Raw genomic sequence first — 19,106 nt, 5'->3', positions numbered from 1 at the left:
AGCGCTCCCCAGTCCCAGCCCAGCCCCAGTCTCAGCCCAACCCCGGTCCCAGTCCAGCCCCAGCTCCGCGCCGCTCCGCACAGGAATGTGTGGCTTAGCGCAGGGGCTTTGGCTGAACTGCTTCAACTGCTGAGCGCGGGGCTCTCCCCACGTCTTACTTCTCAAAAAGACTTCTTACAGAAAAAAAAAAAAGAAAAAGAAAAAAAAAAAAGTGCAGTGAGCCAAGAGTGGAGGCTCGGATCGGCTGTTGCTGCGAGCGGCAGCGTTGTGAGGAGTTGCTCAACTCTCACTTAGCAGCGGGGCCGGAGGGACAATGCGCTAAGTCGCTGCCCCACGGCTTCGCCTTCCCCGGATGGTGCCGGCGGCGGCGGGGCTGCAGGTAGGTGCCGCGTTTTGCTCTGTCGGAACGGCAGCGGAGCGGGACAGAAGTTTGCTCAGACTGCACATTTGGGAACACGGGTCTTTATTTATTTTGGTGTGTACATATACGTATATATTTTGTGGGCGGAAGGCAAAGAGAAAGGGTTACGAAGGAGTTTCGGGGGTCCCTTCTCATGCCTCACTGCGAGCAGGTGGCAGACGAGGGGTGGCAGCAGGCAGTAACCGAGAGCAGGGACAGAGTCATCTGCAGGCGAGAAACTCAGAAATTGAGAGGACCGTTCGTCCGAGTCAAAGCAAATCCGCAGCCCCCGATGTCTCTGGAGGACCTTTCGGAAGGAGTGTTTGGTTTGTTTGGCTGTTCCTTGTTTCCGACACAAAGCACGGCAGCGTGTGCGGCACACTCAGGGCTGGCAGGTGGGCTCCGACTGCTCAGCGCCGGCAGCGCAGCAACGGGATCTGACCTGGGAAAAGTTTCTGATGTTGTCTTCAATGCATGGGGAGGGGGTCAGGCCTCGCCTTTGCTCTGAGTGTATGTGCCTAGATGGGAAATGCCGGGGGCTTCTTATTCGTGTTGTAAGTAGTTGCTGTGAGTTTGTCGTTGTTTTGTTTCAGGGGGAAATCTGCACAGCTCATTTCCTTTTAGGAATTTAAAATAAACCTTTACGCTGAGGCGGGCTGGGACCCAACAGACCGCGATATCCCTCCTAACGTTCTCAGCACCAGAGGGCAGGACTGCGAGATGGGGCTGCAAGGAGCCCCTCGAGGCAGCGCAAGCAGCCCGCCGGTGCCTCCGAGCCCCCGGCACGGTGCGGCCCGGCCCGCAGCCGCCGAGCTCCGGGGCACCAAGGGTGCCGAGGTCCCGCAGGGGTCGGGGCGGAGCAGCGCGGAGCGGGCGGCCGCTCCCGTACCGGCGCTCCGATAAAGCCGGCCCGCGTGTGCGGCCGGCCCGTGCCAGCAGGGCTGACAGGCCAACAAGCTATCTGGCAAATAAACGGAGAGAGACAAATACTCTCCTTGCGCGCTTGGCCTCGCTCTCTCCCGTTCTCTTCCCAGCACATTTCCCATCCCGCCCTCCGGTTTGTTTTAACCCGCTGGAGCCGAGGGCAGGTGCCGTTGCCCTGCATCCCCGCGGTGCTTCCTGTGCGGCTGCCGGGCACTGCGGTGTCCCGGGACACGGCACAACACAGCCCCGCGCTGGGGGGTTGTTAGGGAAGCAGTTGGAGCTGACTGCCGGGTCAGCACAGTCGCTAATCGCGGTAGCCTGGGACGAGAAATCTTTGTTTGAAGTTTTAGAATGTGAAGGAATGCGCTGCCTCCAATAAAGCGGATTTAAAAATGTCGAGAGCCTTGGAATTAAAGTATTTAATGTAAGCAGCAGAGATGGCAAAGCCTTCGGGTAGCACTGCTTCAATGAGAGCTTGCACTGGGGTCTGCTGTCAGGGTTGGGCACAGTTTCAGGGTGTAGCTGGGCAAACTGTAGAAACAAAACAAAACAAAAAAAACCAAACCACTTGGATATGAAGCAGAACAGCCTTTGCTAGTAGCTGTTAAAAATGTTTAATCGCAGAAAACATTTATGGCAATTCTTATTTCTGCCTCATAGAAGTATTATTGGCTCTGACAACCAAACTGATTGTTACGGTTTTAACTGCATTCTGAAGCCGTAGTTGTTGGATTGGGCAACACCGTATTCAAAACGTACTGAAGTCTTATTTTTCTTAAAGAGCGATAGGGAAAATGGCCTGAGGGTTACTCCAGACTGGGTCTCCAACACACGTGTGCTCACAGCACCGTGGGTGACAAACTCAAGCAGATGTTGTAATCTTATGGGTGAGGCAGTAACTTACTTTTAGCTTTTCATTCAATCTGCTGGTGTTGACTGCCTGTGCGTGATCTCCCAAATCACCAGTGCTCTGATTTAGTGAGAAATTTAATACTGTGCTTTCTGTGAAGAAATGGTGATAGATACCTGAGTCACCAGATCCCCTTTGTGCCAAAACTAACAGATATCAATAACTTTGATTAAAGTAAAAATCAAAAATTTGCTTTTTAGCGTGGAAATAAATCTGATGGTTTGACCATGGAGGGGCAACCTCTATGTCTATATATCAGTGTAGGTAGCTGTCTCCTTAGTCAGGAGTTTAGATCCCCAAATCACCAATAGCCTGCACCCACAAACCCTCTCAAGGGTCACTTAGAAATTTGTTTTGTATGGGGATTTTTAGGTGCCATTTTCAATGTTCTGAAGTCGATCCTGCAAACAGGACATTTTTTTGCACTTCGCTTTGGAAGAAGGAAGGACTCTGACCTTTATCTTTCCAGTGAGAGGCCTAAAATAATATTTCTCTTCACTTGTCTTTTGTGGTGTTGTTTTTTTGTTTTGTTTTGTTTTGTTTTGTTTTGTTTTTCCCCCAATGAAATACTTCTGGGTACACCTAGCTCTTGCCAAGAATCAGGAACATCATCTCAGTAGCCTTGCAGAGACAATGTAGGCTTTGTATAGCTGTGGCTGTTGAGGTTTTGGCGACACAGTAACTCAACAGAGCAAAGCAACTTCTTAATAACTGCAGAGCTGACTACCTGATATTTGAGGGCATTTTTGTCCTTTCCAGCCTTTCATTTACCATGATCACAAGCAAGCTTTCATTTGAAAAGAAGAGAGAATTTTTGTTATGTATTTTTGGAGTCAAAGTATATGTTTTACGAAACATACTTAGGGGCTGGATGTTGCATTTTACCTGGTTAGGTCAGGTAGCAGAGGCTAAATCAGTAGGGATGGCTCATTTGGCACGACACGGAAAAAAACTACAAATGCATGAGAAATCTCTGCCATGTGGTATAAAAGAATCATGAGACAACAGTAACTTTCAGCTGTTTCTAAAGCAGGCAAGGCTTTAATGGCCACTGCAAAATGAAATGCTTTCTGTCCTATCTATCAACACAAGGACCATCTCGAAATCCACTCTGCAGAAGCGCCACTCCAAGTGATGTCATTCAGGGTTCATAACTGATGTTTTGCCCCTGAGAAATGATTGAATATTCTCAAATTTTTCCTTGAAATAAACTGAAAAACTTTATTTTGGGTTGTTGGTTTATTTTTTTGTTTTGGTTTGGTTTGTTTTTTTTGGTCAAAGAAACCCATAGCATTTGGGGGTGTAATTTTTGCACCAGCAAGTTGAGGTCTTAGTAGAAGCAAAGGAGTTATTAGTTACTGCATGATCATAATCCTGAAGTTCCTGACTGAGGTGTTGGTGCTGTGTGCACTCAGATGCCACTGCATTAAATGTGAGAATTATTGTTAGTAAGAAACAACAGAGGGGCCAGGTGGGGTGGAGCACTGAGAATGGTTAACTGGCTTGGCTGGCAGGGGGGTGAGTGCTGCCGTTGGATGCTGTTGTGCTATTTCAGCAGCACAGGGGCAATGTATTTTATTTCTTAGAGAATGGAGAGCTGATAAACAAGCACAGAAGTGAACTGTTTACTCAAGGCATAAGGCTATGAAAATGACCCTTGGAATAGCATTGGGAAGATGACTGCAGTTATGAAAGCCAGAGAAAAGGATGTTCCTATCATGGAGATCACAAAAGATCAAGAACCCAGAATGGAGTTTTAACTATGAGGATGGGTAAAATAAGCAATATTTTGGCCAGGGAAAGAGAAAGCTTCAAGAGGTTTTGGCTGCACCTTGATAGCAAGGCCTTCTAAACAAGAATTGTGCCCTGTCTGGCATAGGGAAATGTCACTAGGGAAATTAGAGAGGTTTGGGATATCCCATGAGATACCACATGCTTTATGCATGTTGAGCAGGAAGCAGTGGCTGGGCTTTGAGCAGATAACAGCAAAAGTGGGGGCATCAGTTGGGTTAATAGTGGTGGGAAAGCAAAGAAAAGGAATTGAAGTCTGAGGAGAATTTGTAATTGAAAGCAAAAAGAAGTCATCAGGGCTGGTGGAATGGACATCACAGGAAGGCTGAATGATGGGACTAATGGGGAAGTCTAATGGATGGTGCTTGAACCACTTGAAGGTTAAAGCAGGGAAAACTCAACAGTGAAGAGCCTGGAGCCTGAACAGGGCATGTCAAATGAATAACTTATTTCTGAGCAAAAGAAAGGAATCAAGGCAGCAGAGGGAGGCAGTAGGAGAGGGAGGTGAGGATTAAGATAAATCATTGACGTGAATTTGCCATATTGTGAGGAAAAGAGGAAGACAGAGAATCAAAAACAAAGGAGGAAGGTGGAGGAACTGGATGACCAGGAGATGCCTGCATGGCATGGAGGAAGAAATGAGAGATCTTCATAGAATGAGTGAGAGGCTGGGGAAAAAGGTCAACCCACTGGATACAGTCTGGTGCCTGGCAGGGAAAATCTGAGAGGAGATGCTTGGTTAGGGTTGGAAAGTCTTGCTGTTAAGCAACAAGCAGGGAAGGGATCTGGAGGGAAGGAAGCACAAAAAGGCTGTGGGTAACAGGTCCTTAAGGCTAGTGTGTGTGCTGTAATATGCACAGAAATAGTGGATATGAGGGCTGGGCAGGTAGCACGCAAGGCACAACTGTGGGAGCTTTCAAGGCTGGAGAGTGGGGAGGTGCTCGAGTGGGGAAAAATGGCACCAGCAGCAGGGAGGGGAGGTAGAGGCAGGCATGAGTGCACATGCAGAGACCTGTTCCCAAGGTGGTTTTACAGTAGAAGAGCACATTCAATTCACCTTAATAAAATATTCACATTGTTACTGTGACCTTAGGCCTTGTCCAAGCCATGTGTGTGCTTTTGGCAGTAAAATTCCTGTTGGCTGTGGATACTTCAGTTTCCCTGGAGTTCACGCTCTGGTATCCATGTCTTTATGTGAGTGCTGCTCCTCACAGGCAGCACTACTCTGCCATTAGGATTCACATTAAAGATGATGCTAATAAGGTACCTGAAGCTCAATAGATCATTGCAGATAGTAAATCTGTGAGAAGAGAGAGATTTCATTGGTGATTGTATTCAGTCTGTTGGGATTACAGTAGTCTGTCCTTTACTTCTTGGCCTTGTGAAGTGGGCAAGAACAGGCAAGGCAACTTGAATGGATGGAAAGCTGGAAGTGCCTCAGGTTGGACAAAGGTGATCTGCGCCCATTGTTGCTGCCCTGTATTGTGTCTTATGGGATTTTATGGCATAACCATGTGGTGCTGAGAAGGTTGTCTTCACCCCAAGGGCCTGCGGTGGCCCAGGAGGTAGACTGGTGTAGAACTCCTTCCAGGCAGAGATGTCCTCACAGCTACTCCCACAGTTCCATGGCTTGGAGCTCTGAATTCAGCCCGAAAGCTAGCAATTAGGCAGGGCTTTTGAAGGAGGAGAGCTGCAAGGCAAAGAGTGCTTTGTGGCAGGTCCCTTTACATGTCCTTAAGTTGTGCTAGTGGAGGTTCAGGTTGGACATTAGGAAACATTAATTCTCAGAAACAGTGGTGAGACAGGATTGGCACAGGCTGCCCAGGGAGGTGGTGGAGTCACCATCCCTAGGAGGTATTCAAGAAACATGCAGATATGGCACTGAGGGACATGGTTAGTGGACATGGTGGCAATGGGTTGGCAGTTGGACTTGGTGATCTTAGAGGTCTTTTCCAACCATAATGATTCTATGAGGTCAGGGTTTACTCACAGGCAAGCAGGTGCACTGAGCGAGCATGTTGGATGGTGAGACCTGCAGAGTGCAAGCAGGGGATAAATAACTAAGTGACTTCCATAGGAGCAAATTATATTAAGCAATCATAAATAACAAAGCTTCCAGGTGCTCCTTTCACACATTGAAGTACTGAGTGTTGTCTTACCTGCATGAATCCCAGGTCAGGCTGGGTGTGCATGGAATGACTGGTCCCAGACACCACATGGGTGGCTGGGCTGTCTGGTATGTGAAGGTGCCTCTTGGGCTGTTCCCTGACCCATGGCTCACTCTGGTGTTCACAGGTCCTTCTTTGAGATGTCTTTCTGAGTTCAGGATGTTTTTACTCTTGATAATTTTTTTTTCTGCAAGTATCTCTCTACAAAGTTATACTCTCAAAAACCAGTAAGACAGACTGACAGCCAGCATTAGTTTTTATTGTCTGCTAACTATATGATTCAAAGAAACAAAACTCTTGTGGAAATTCCTGTGGATATTCCTGGCCATCAGCATTGCCACCTGCCTTGGGAAAGTTTACTGGCTCCCTGTCTGGATGATGTATGGGGCACAGTACAAAGCTTCTCGTGGAAGCAGAACAAACTGCCAGAAGCCCTAAGTGCAGTTAGGTATTGCTAAACTGAGACACCGCTGGCCTTGGTGGTTGACATTCTCCTCACAATGATAAAAGCCCAGAGAAAGGATCAGTTTTGCTTGTGGAACAGTTCCAGGGTGTTTTTTCTCTCCTTGTGGCCTTTCTTATACACTGCTATCAGTGATTACTGACTGCAGCGAGCTCAAAGTGCTCTCGTAACCTCTGTATGTGAAGTGGACAAGGTTTTGGTAAATTTAACTTTGCAGCTGTTTGGGGAATATCTTGTTTCTTTTAACCAGATGTAGGTTTCTCTGTGTGTGCACAACTGTCAATGCAAATGAGTCTCAGTGTTGTATTCTCAATTCCCAGAGCACTGCCCTTCAGCTGTCAGTGTTTGAGTGCCAAATGTTTAATTTGGTCTTGAGGTATCACTTTTCCATCACTATGCCATCATTTCCCAACAATAGATAAGAAATCTAAATATTTTTCTCTTCCCTTGTGAAACACTAGAGATGTGTTCTTGAGGAGTACTACAGGAGACAGGCTGTTGAGGAGCATAGTGCTCATATGTGAGGGATGGTAGCAATGCACTTGCCTCTAGCATGAAGCATTTCCCTTCTGAATTTTCCAATAGACTAGGCAGTGTTTTGTTGTGTTTCTTTTTTTTGGTTTGTTCGTTTTTAATAAGTAAGTTATTTGGATTTCCAAAGAAAATGAAAGCAAAACTGCTGATTTACAACATTCTTTCTGATGGGCAGAGTAACAAACCTAGTTTTATGAAAAAATGCCATGTATCCAGAGACCTGTGAAATCCTAGAAGTTTAGACTTGTAATTAAACTTCTTGCTGGTAACGGAGAAAATCAGGTAAAGGTCAGAACTCACCATGAATACTGTGAGTTCTCAAGGCACAGACTGTACAGGGAAACCAGTGTGCTGTAAGTTGGGATGGAAGTTTACATATCTTTGGACACACCTTCATATTTTTAATATGCAGGCAACTGTATGTTTCTTGGTCTTGCACTCTAATCAGAAAGGATCCCGCTGTAGTTTGGAGCTGTAATCATGCTGCCATGGGGCAGGCACAAGGCTATCTGCCCCCATGTGCAGTCATGCCCCAACAATACCCACGAACAGGTCAGACAAACCCCTTCCAGAGCTATGGCAAGTGCAAAGAGGATCAGATAAGCTTAGTAGTCATTGTGCAACTTTCTTTCTGAGCTCTGGATTCAAAGCAAAACTCAGCCAAAACCACAGGGCTGAAACTCTGGTGGACTCCACGCATAGCACGCAATATGGCAGCCTGCATGCAGCCCATTCTGCTGATTCACTGCTTCTCCGTCCTTCCCTGCCTGCCTTCGCATTCCAGCATGAGTGCTAGTTTCTGGAGCTACTGTGTTCTTGGGTCTCTCTGCCTGCATATATCGGTTATCTTGGGTCTGTGAGTTTGGTTTCCTGGTCCTGGCACAGGATGGGTGTTTGCAGTGATGCAGAGCTCATGTGGGCATACCCAGACTTAGGTCAATATTGCATGGCTGAACACAGAGCTGCTGAGGGGAAAGCAGAATGGGTGGACCTCCTTTCCACCAAGTTTGGGAATGCTGAGTGACATGGAAGGTGAAGGAACAAGGAAACAGGCTGTTATTTTCACTTTCTTTCTACATTATCAAATCTGGGTTCCAGATGCAATGCCAAAATTCAGAGGGATGTTACCTCCAACCAGGGGAGCATAGACTTCATGTCTCCTAAAATAAACACTACAACATAAGCAGTGTGAGAACAATGTTTCACTGCTGCTTCTATAGATCCAAACCATTCCTATTGCATTTCCTCTTCATCTAATCTTATCTATTCTGTGTTGCAATCCTCACTGCACTTCCCTATTTCCAAATCAAAGCACAGTCTTTCTGCAAAAATCTGAATGCTGCCTCCATTTTGAAACGTGGCCTGTTTTAAACAAAAGGCATCAGTTTGTTAATTCATTGTTAATCCTTACCTGGAAAGCAACTGGTGCCAGAACAGTTGTATTCTCAAAGATCTTGCGAACGTCAATCACAGCTGAAAAGTTTTCCTCTGAACTCACGCACACTATTGTTTGTATATGTGCAACAGGGTGTAGAACAAGCCAGACAAGAAGAAAACGAAATGCATACAAATGACAGGTTCTGCAGGAAGGGCACCAGCACAGGGCTTAGGAAACCCAGCTTTGCATCCCTGCCTCTGCAAGATGATTTGATCCTTTATGAAAAATGGTATTTAAGCAGACTATAAGCCTTTGAATATCACAGTTTCCATGTACTTTGTGAAGATTTCGACTGTTCATACCATCTCCCAGAATACACTCTCACCCTGCTGTCTGAGCAAGACTTTAACTGTCATAGCAGTAGGAGGCTGCTAGGTGCTCTGCTGTTTGACAGCAGTATTTAGGGCATCTAAAAGTAAAGGCAGCAAAGAAAAAGGTCCTGGGGCTTGGAAGGTCAGGCTGGATGGAGGAGAAAAGAAAGGGAAGGAGGAGAAGAGGTGTGGTGGTGGGAGAAGGAGACTGCCTGGAAAAACTGACAGGCAGCAAGAGAAGTGATGGGAAGATATTGTTTGATGAGAAAACTCAAATGGGGAGAACTGAGAATTGCTGGCTGGGCAGGGAGGCAGCAGCTGTGGGACCAGAGTCCTGAAGCTGCACCTATCTGAAGTCTTCATGCTGCAACATCTCAAATACAGACCCTTCGTGTGACACACACATCACTGCAATGACATATGGTGGAGTTTGATTGTGGATCTGTTTTGTTGTGTTTTTTTTTAACCAGTTTGAAACAACAGAAAAACCAACGTATGAGCTTTGGAAGCAATGCACAGCTGCATCACAAACAAACAAACAACACTGTGTAATTCAGATCTTGCCAGATTTATACACTGTGTAATACTAATTTTCCTTTAGTGGTATATTGTCACAGTATGATCCATTCCCTTGGAAAAATTCAGTACTGGGTTTTGTTTGTTTGTTTTGCAGGGCTCTTGCCTTTTAACCTGTATGAGGAGGAGGGTAATCAATGTGTAGTTTTTTGTTCAGTGTGTAACTTATTCACTCTTTCATTGCTTTTGTCTGAAAAGAGAATTATTTCTCCTTGGCTTTTTATATGGGACTCATCTCGTTAGCATTTAATTACTTCACAAACAGTAACGAGCTAATCCACAATAACCACTTGATACTAATTTACTAAAAAAACAATAGAGACACAGAATGTAGATTAAGAAGTTTACCCTTGTGTTGAGTGCACAATTTAAGATGCCAGAGCCAGACACAAGGAGAAGTTTTTATTAGTTAAATGTTTTCTACACTGGGAAGTGTACCAGTTACAGATTAATGTCAAGAATAACAGGCTATTTTGGGTGAAGTACAAAAAATATATTCCAATAAGCTGAATTGCTACTTCCACTTTTCCCAAATAAGTTTCAGAATGACATTTCGTTTAAAAATCTGATTAAATTTAACCATAAGAATTGGGTAGATGATCCAGAAATTAAATGTTTGATTTGCAGCAAAACAAATTTCCTCTTTTTGTGTGTTTGCAATCTAGAACTAGCAATCTACATCAGTCACACTGCTCGCCTTATGACTTCCCAGAAAACTGAGTTTTGTTTATGATTCCCATTTTTGAAGTGCATTTCCTAGTGAGACAGCTCACAGCTCTCATCCTCTCATCATCTGCAAGAAAATTGCAGATCATAAAATGTTCCCACACCAAAATAAGGAACAAGCCATCAGTGACCATCTGTACAAAGTTTGGTTAAAATGACTTGGCCAATGATAGACAGGAACTGGGTGCAAAGTGAGGACAGAAAGACTTATCCAGGGCCAGTTCGCCTGCCTCCACTGCAAGTTCTTTTCTCGCAGTTCATCCCCTGCAGTGTCTCTGTGATAGCGGGGATGGCAGCCACTTGAGCATGGCTGTGAATGGACCATCTGCTGCAAGGGGCAGGGGTAGTGGGATCTGGTTTGCAGCACCTAGATTCCAAATACTGGATGCTTGGGACATCTGGTAGGAAGAGTTTGTGCAGGGTGCATGTCTACGGGCAAGTGGTTTGGGAACACCAGCCCCAGGCCACTGTGTAGTCTGGAAGAGAAACCACAAGAAGAGACCTCTTCAGCATTGTTGCTTTAGGGCTGGGAAGGGGGAATCCCAGGACCAGAGAGCCACTGAATTCAGCCCAGCAATGCAGATGACTGTAGTATTTTCCACTGACACTGCTGTGGCTGAAAAACAGCCTGTGGAAAAGATAAATGTGTCTGGTGTCCTTAGCAGGGCAAAATATGAAAAGGAGGACTAAGGGGACTGGGAGGGAAGAGGCTACATAAAACAAACTGTGGGACAGGTGTGGTGCCCTGAGTAACACCTTTGTGAGGACTCCAGGCATGAGATATTTCCTTCCAGAGAGAACATGGCCAGCACAACTCTATAAGAAAAGCCTCAGTGACCTAAAGAGTGCAGGATTCAAGCTTCTCTACTAATGTTAAATGTCCCAGTGCAAACCAGCAAAAGTTCCTTCTTCTGACATACTCTTTTAAAGCAAAAGTGTACAAATGAAAGATACCTGTTGCACTGGGTGCCATGGACTCACCAGGAAATGGCAACCTTTGTTCAACCAGCGTGAAATCCGCAGTCAGAAATGAATCCTGCCCAGTAAGTGTTGAGCATGAGGGTGAAACCTACGGTTCCTGAGTGGGTTGCAGTGCAGAATCACACTGTAACATTCATTGAGTAAACCCAGGTTCTGAACATGCTTATGACAACTAGTGGGTGGTTGACTCAGAGGCAGAGAAAAGAACATTAAAAAGAGAGAGAGAGAGAGAGAGAGAAAAGGAGGAATTTGCTTCCCTCTACTAGGCAACATGGTGTTTAAACTCCTTTCCCAGCCAGGTGTGGTAGCAGCATGCTCCCTTTCACACACCTGTGCACACACCCATGGGCACTTTCTCTGTTTTTCTGCAAGGTCACTGACTTTGAGAGCTAAAGTACATGGTGGTAGTTTTGTAACACGCAATGGCAGCTTTTCAAAAAGTGCAGGTCTGATGTTATAATTATATTTTTGCCTATTCTTCTGCTCATTTAATGCAGCATTTGTAAACAAAGCAAGCCTGCTACTTTTCATATTCAAATCCTTGGTCAGATCTGCTGTGCAATCTTTTGTGCCAGTCTCCTTCTCCTCCCTCTTCTACTCTCCTGCTTTCCCACACCAACAGAATTAGAAGTCATATCTGACCACCTTACTGGGTACAAAAATTTCTTTTTGCATCCATGGTTGTATTGCCCAAACTCTCTACCTCTGGGAGAATTATTTCACATAGAGGTAGAAGTTCTGGGCAAACTCTGCTAGCCAGATTTTGCGTGTATTAGTTATATGGTACATCACAGAGAGAAAATGCAGCCTGTATTTTATGTGAGCAACTCCAGCCTGCAAGATTGGCTGTCTCACAGCAGCTCACAGTCATAGCTGTATGATGGTGGCAGGGATCGTGTGCCTGAACCAGTGATGCCTGACTATCTGGAATTTGTGAAAATCAGCATGTGGTTTTCTAGCTTTCCAGGCTGATTTAGCATCAGCACCCTTGGAGATAACCCACATTATTAGGGTTGTATTTGGGCAAGTTTGTTCCCTTTGTATTTTTTCTTTGTCTGAATTTTGATTTAATATTTCTTCTCCCTCTCTGGTTTGGTTGCTTTGTGTCTTAGTGCTTAGAGATTTCCTGCCAGTATACTGCTAGTTTTTAATGAAGAATTTCAGCAACGTCTGGCGTTTACAAGTAAAAGCCCTCTTCAGATTTTGACAGAAGGAGTTATATGAAATTACTTCTAATCTCTTTATCCTTGTCACACCACTCTGCTATGCAATAATACACCAAAGAATTTCCAGAAAGCAAAAGCTGGCGACTTGCAATACTTACCTACTAGACTGAAAAAAATAAAGAATTCAATCTGCTCCTTTCCTGTAGCTGCAATATCTGGGGGACAAGAGAGGAGAAACTTGGAAAAGATAAATACTTTCTAGGTTGTTTTTTAATAATAATAATAGCTTAAAAAAGAACCTTGAAGCTAAACAAGCCATTTCCCTCAAAAGTTGAGATCATGTTTTGAAAGTTAAAAAATGAGGCAATTTTGTTGTCTTTATCATGGTGGCTATCAGCAGTACAATGTTAATCCCTGTTAGAGTGGCAAAGCTGCAAAACAAATAACAGTATGTCCTTGAGTGCACCAGTTATATGCCTGACAGGTTTTCATTTTTCACTCTGTTGCGTAACTCTGGCATACACAGACGACACGTAGCGTATGAAAATTTCTGGGTAGGGCTTGATCCTCCTTCCATTCAAGTCAAGGGCAATATTCTTCCAGTTCTCAAAAGATGCAAGGTCAGAGTGTACACTGCAGTCTACTTCACCCGATTTGAAGCCAGGCAGCTGTGTTAGAGAAGAGCTCAGCTGTCTCCTGCTCCAAGCCCAGTCCCACACGAGTTTGTGCAAGGATTTCTTTTGAAATCTGATGGCAACAGATTAGCTTTTACCACTTGCCCGTTGTGTTCTCAGATTTTGTTTCCTTAAAAGAATTTTTTAAAAAGAAAGAAATCCCAGCCAGTATTTCCTCCTGAATGAATACGTGCAGAAACCAATATATTGATATCGTTCTACTTGGTGTTTGTCAGTCTTAGCCAAGCATTCTGGGTAGGTGTTGCATGATTTAAAAAAATAAGATGAAATGTGGGTGGAACTGAAAGTGCTGTTGCTATTATTCATCTATTTATGCCGTCATACATGTGTGATCAGACAGTGATCTTGTGCAGCAGCCTGGAAACCTACGTATTGTTTGAATCATCCTACTGTAAGAGGGCCAGGAGATGTGTTATTTAATCCTTCTACTAGATGAGCAGGACTGGTATATACCAAATTGGTATTTCTCACCTGCAGCCAGCATCAACCCACACATCTGATGAAACATCAGCATGGAAATCCGTAACTGTACTTTTTTTTCCTTACAATATGCAAGATCATCAGAATTCCAATGGGAGGAAAACTGTGTAAAATGAGTAATGAAAAAGTGAGGTTCTTACATGAATAAAACTATCTGTTTGTATTGGGTTAATGAAACAATCTGATCTGCATAAAAGTACAAATTACAGGGAAAACACTTCCATTTTTCAATTTGGAGCAGGTGATGTGGAAATTGTAGGGAACAACTGAAAATCACAACAGAAAAAAAAGAAGAAAAAAACAGAAAAACACAAACAAACAAGCAAACAAAAATAACCTGAAATTGGCTTTATTTTGTGAAGAAAAACAGGGAAAAAGATTGTTTGATTCTTTTCTATACGTTTTTCCAAGGTCAATTTGTGACAGGAAAAAAAAAGAGAGAGAAAAAGGCTGCCTTCCCGAAAGAATTAAAGAAAGTAAAGATGTGGCATTAGCATTTGATGGCCAAACCATCAAATTTGCACATGGGCTCTTAAGCTCTGTGGTAATGTACCTGTGACATATGTAGACCGTCCAAAAATGTTAGATAAAGATCTGTTATCACGACTTGCAGGCTCGACCACATTCCTGTTCTCATTGAGAGCAGTTCTTCTAGCTGCAGGCAGTACAAACTTGTTGCAATATAAATTATTTGATCATCTTCCTCAATATTTCCAGATGTAAAAGATTTCTTTACTTTGGTTGCTAAAGAATGAGTTCAATTTTCTCTCTCTGCTCCTCATTGGATATGTCTGCTAGCAGGTTAAACAAGCCCGGAACTGCATCTGGCACAGATGCTGTCTGCCTCCAGAGAAGGATGCTGCCTTTCCCAAATGGCTGCACCCAGACTGCATGTGAGGAGCAATCCAGAGCTCACGCCAACCCAAGCCAATGCCTGGGACAGTGGCATTCATTCTCAGTTTGGGCAAATGATATTTATATGACTTGGGCCAGAAGTGTGCCAGGGAACTTATGAACCATTAGTTGGAGCAATTGGTTTTCAGCACCTGGAAATGCTCACTGATGCTATTTAATTCACTTCTCTGCAGGTTGTTTGTACATCTCTACCTTCCTTACTGGCAATGATCAGCAGAATGCTTTTCTTTCAAAGGCTCCCGGATCAGGTGTATATTTATTATGTCCCCAGGCAAAGTATTTTCATTCATATAAAAGCATAATTAGCACTACCAGTATTATCAAACATTATAGAACAAGACTCGTACAGGAGAATGGGATGGATGATCAAGATAAAGCCCTACCATCCGTGGGATCTCTGCCCAGGAAGCACAGTGAAAGAAGGCAAAATGATAGGTAGCAGCAGATGCTGATGTTAAGAGCTGCTGGCTGCTGTCAAAATGAACCGTCTCATTGAGGCTAAAGTCAAGAATTTCTGAGCAAGAATTAAACAAGAGTGCATTTTCAGAAGGGAAGGAAGAGTATGGAGGCACTAAATGCCTCTTTTGTTGTTGTTGTTGTTTTTTTTTTTTTGTAGTAAGGAGGACACTGATACACTGTGGGGTCTAAATTCCATTTTGCTTTAATCTACCCCTACTGGGGATGCAGTTGCAAGCAGTTCATTATGAGAAGAAAACAAATGATTTCTGATTCCCTTGGAAACACAAAACAAGCCAATTCTTTATAACTGAGTTCCCCTGGAAGGACAGGGTAGGAAGTCATTACTGGCTCCATGGCTGGTCAGCATGACATTAATGAGACTCAGCCATTTGATCAGCTTAGTAGCAGTCAAATCTTCCGATGAAAATTGGATGTCATAGTGTCTTTACCAAGATTCTGTGCTATTTCTATTTAGTGGTAGACTGAAAAGGTCTATGTGGTAAACATAGAACTGTATAAGGTATGTGCATTTCCTTTACATGAAGAATGCAGGAGTTCAGACTCATTCAATTAAAGATGGTTTTCAAAACAGCAACTTCTGTAGTGAAACAAAGTATTCCTGTGCTACATGGCAATAATAAATACAAGGAAGACACTTTTATTTTTCTATGGAATATGCCTGCTGGTTTAACTACATTTGAGACTTCTGTTTCACAGATTAATTTCTATTATCCACAAGTTTCCCCTGTGCGTACTAGGGTGGCATTTTTAAGAACTAACAGCAACAACCTTGTTTCTCAGTTATGTCTAGTTTAACTAACATCTAATCCTCTTAGCTTTTATACCTTCACAAACAGGGATTTATTTGGCTCAAAACTTTTAATTAGCCCAATCACATGGAGCAAGCATTTAACAACCCCAAGGCAAACCCGTTTCAGACATCAGAGGTGTCTCTCAATCAGATTCTAAGAGCTAATTCTGGGAGACCTTTTCTGCAGAACTTGAATAACAGGGTGGGTGAGTGGTTGGCACCCAGTTTTTCTGCATAAGTGGGCAGCATTCTTTCATGGTTTCTTGCCAGCTCCTAATATTTTGCTGTTACCCTTTGCTAACTTCCATCTCTGCTCTCCTTCCGAAGCAGCCTCTCAGTTTGTGCTCATAAAAATCCATCCTGCTTTTGAGAAAGAAAATACCTTCCCATGGATTTCATAGAATCACAGAGTATCCTGAGTCAGGAGGGACTCAGAAGGATCATAGAGTCCAATCCCCAGCTCCACACAGGACCACCCAAAATTCAAACTCTATGTCTGAGAGCATTGTCCAAACATTTCTTGAACTCTGGCAGCTTGGGACTGTGACCACTGCCCTGGGGAGCCTGTTCCATGCCCTGTGGTGAAGAATCTTTTCCTAACACCCAACCTGACCCTCCCCTGACACAGCTTCATGCCATTCCTTCTGATCCTGTCACTGTCACCAGAGCAGAGCTCAGCACTGCCCCTCCACTCCCCATGTGAAGAGCTGTAAGCTGTCATAAGGCTTCCCCTCAGCTTCCTCTGCTCTGAGCTGAGCAAACCAAGGGACCTCAACTTCTCCACATACATCTTGCCCTCCAGATCCTGCCCTGTCTTTGTTGCCTTTCTTTGGTTGCTCTCTAACAGCTTTAAGTCCTTCTTATGTTGTGGCACTCAAACCTGCACACAGCTCTCAAGAGAGGCTGCGCAGCACAAAGCAGAGCAGGACAAACCCTTCCCTTGCCCGGCTGGCAGTGCTGAGCCCAATGCACCCCAGGGTATTGTTGGCCCTTTTGGCTGCCAGGGCACACTGCTGACTCGTGTTCAACTTGTCATCAGCAGAAGCAACAGATCCCTTTCTGTAGAGCTGTTCTCCAGACACTCATACTCTGGTCTGTGTTTGACAGGACTGCTGAAGATCCAATAGAGTGGGCAAATATAAATGCAGTAACAGGCTGAGCAAAGAGATCAAGAATTGAACCTACTGGACTTTTGATCTCAGTGATATGAATTACTTGGGCACCATGCAGGTCATACCAGTGAACTATGGGGTCACAGCTGCAGACAGGCGATTCTGGGAAGGAATGCTGATGACCATGGTACCTGTGTTCCTGCTGTGCATGAAGTCCAGGGAGGAAAGGAGTAGCTAATACAAAGTGAAAGAATGGACACTGGTAAAAAATGAACAAGAGGGGTGCTTGCATTATATGCTAAACATCTAATTATTAACTTGAGACAGAGATAAACTCTAGGAGGGATGATTAAATCCAGCTTGATATGATAAATTTCAGTGGCTTTGGCAGACATCTTGTGGAGATAAGCGAAGCACTATAACCGCCCTGCAGTTATACTGAGGAAAAAAGATGAGCGTGATAGTCTGGAACTAGAGAGAAAGACTACAAGCAACAGCTAGCAGGTCAACCTTGTTGAACTCTTCCAGGAGTAAAACCCTCTCTGTGTCTGTCACTGCCAAGTTCTCAAAATGCCGGTGCCCCTAGGAGTGATGCTGAGCAAGACACCCTCACCGAGGGCGTTGCCAAACAGATATTTTTGGCCTCTGTTTTCATCTTAAATTCACTTTGGAACATCCCGAAACACTGTCCAATAGCAGAAATCTATAAATAATTGGGAAATAATCTCAGTTCCATCCATTTAACTTCCTTTAAAATTGCAAAGAGGCGAGCCCTCAGTATCTGCCACTTATTCTAGCTAGATCTAAAATCATTTTTAAAACAAATCATTAAGATGAATGGATGCAAAACCAATAAAAAATATGTTGCCTAAACAAGATCTGCATGATCAGGCAGAATTTCCATTACAAATCACTTACTGAGCAAAGAGAAGCAAAACCATTAAAAGTTGCTCCTCAGTAAGCCAGCTTTTAGAAGAAAAAGGGTCTGATCTCATCCTGAACTTTAAGCTGTCAGAGGGCAATTGAAAAGCTCATAGGGTCAAGTCAGTTGGGGCATATATCTCAGTAGCATCAATTGCAGACATTTGCAGACCATGATAAGTGTATGAATGCTCACTATCTCGGTCACTTTCATGTTACATTATTTGATATCATCATTCAAAAATTCCACTTTCTGGCTGACTCTTTTAGCTAACTGAAAGTAAAATATGAGCCAAATGAAAATCTGGAAGAATTATGTGATGGAAGAGAAACGATGTCATGTAGCGTAACAAAAATCTAATGAGTGCACCTAAATAATGGAGGAATCTTAGATATAATAGCCTACATTTAATACAGCAAATAAAGCAAAATCTTTGCTATTTCACAGAGTACCAAGACAAGAGCAATTGTGGGAACTCAATGAAACCTATGAAATTATCTTTGGAAAAATTATCAAGTAGATGGGCTACTTGAGAGCTGTTCAACAAAGCTGCAAAGGACTTAATAAATCCAATGTTCAGAAAGAAGATAAAATGCAATACTCGTCAGAAATGGACCAAAACTGCGACTGGGTCATGACAGAACTCTTAGTTTTTCCAAATGTTTATTCAATTTTAGGAAAATACATGGTTTAATTTATCAATCTGAGTCCCCCAAATGAGTACTCCTGAGGGCAAGTATGCCTGTTGATGTGCTCTTTAAGGTCACAGGTTGCATTTTGGGGTCAGACAACTGCTTCAGGCTCACTGTGTTGTAGGTGGCTCAAACACTGATGACCAGTCCAGGAGGTTGGATTTCTACAGATTAAATATTTGGGATCATTAGCACACACCAAGATTTGTGTGGCTGTTATGTTCAAGAAGTTCAGTGTCCAACCGATAAACGTGGGCTGAAGTGTTGTGCTGAGGATATGTAATGAGCCTGGGCAAAAAGAGCGTTTTGCTGAATTCCCTAATCCCTTGGAAACAGGCAGCCAAAACATAGGTGTAAATGCTCAGCTTCTAGCTGATAAGCTCAGGCTCATCAGCCTGGAAAAGAGACTACCAGGGGGGTGAACTGACTCAGGTCTGTAAAATCCTGAGTGGTATGGAGAGGGTAGGTGGGGTCTGTGCTGCTCACTGCCTCTTCCAAAGCAAAAAGTAGCAACTGTTCTCAAAATATAGGAGCTGTTGTCAAAATGTAGAGAGATATTTCATCATACAGCACGAAGTAGATCTGTGAAACTCTTTGCCAAAGGGTGTGATAATTGCAAAAGGTTTTGCACG

At 43.9% G+C, this 19,106-nt stretch overlaps 1 protein-coding gene across 1 annotated transcript in view; it reads left to right on the top strand.

The window, feature by feature from the left end:
* The first annotated feature begins 210 nt into the window (after nucleotides 1-210).
* RBM47 (RNA binding motif protein 47) overlaps nucleotides 211-19,106 on the top strand; it is a 75,589-nt gene continuing 56,693 nt past the window's right edge. The window contains exon 1 of the mRNA XM_052682787.1: nucleotides 211-379. The gene's annotated coding sequence lies outside the window, so the exon portion shown is untranslated. The remainder of the gene's footprint in view (nucleotides 380-19,106) is intronic.

Source organism: Tympanuchus pallidicinctus, unplaced genomic scaffold (assembly GCF_026119805.1).
Source record: "Tympanuchus pallidicinctus isolate F22 unplaced genomic scaffold, pur_lepc_1.0 scaffold2, whole genome shotgun sequence".
In the NCBI taxonomy this organism is placed as follows: Eukaryota; Metazoa; Chordata; class Aves; order Galliformes; family Phasianidae; genus Tympanuchus; species Tympanuchus pallidicinctus.
Note: the sequence above shows the minus strand (reverse complement) of the source record. Positions and strands in the feature narration are given on the sequence as shown.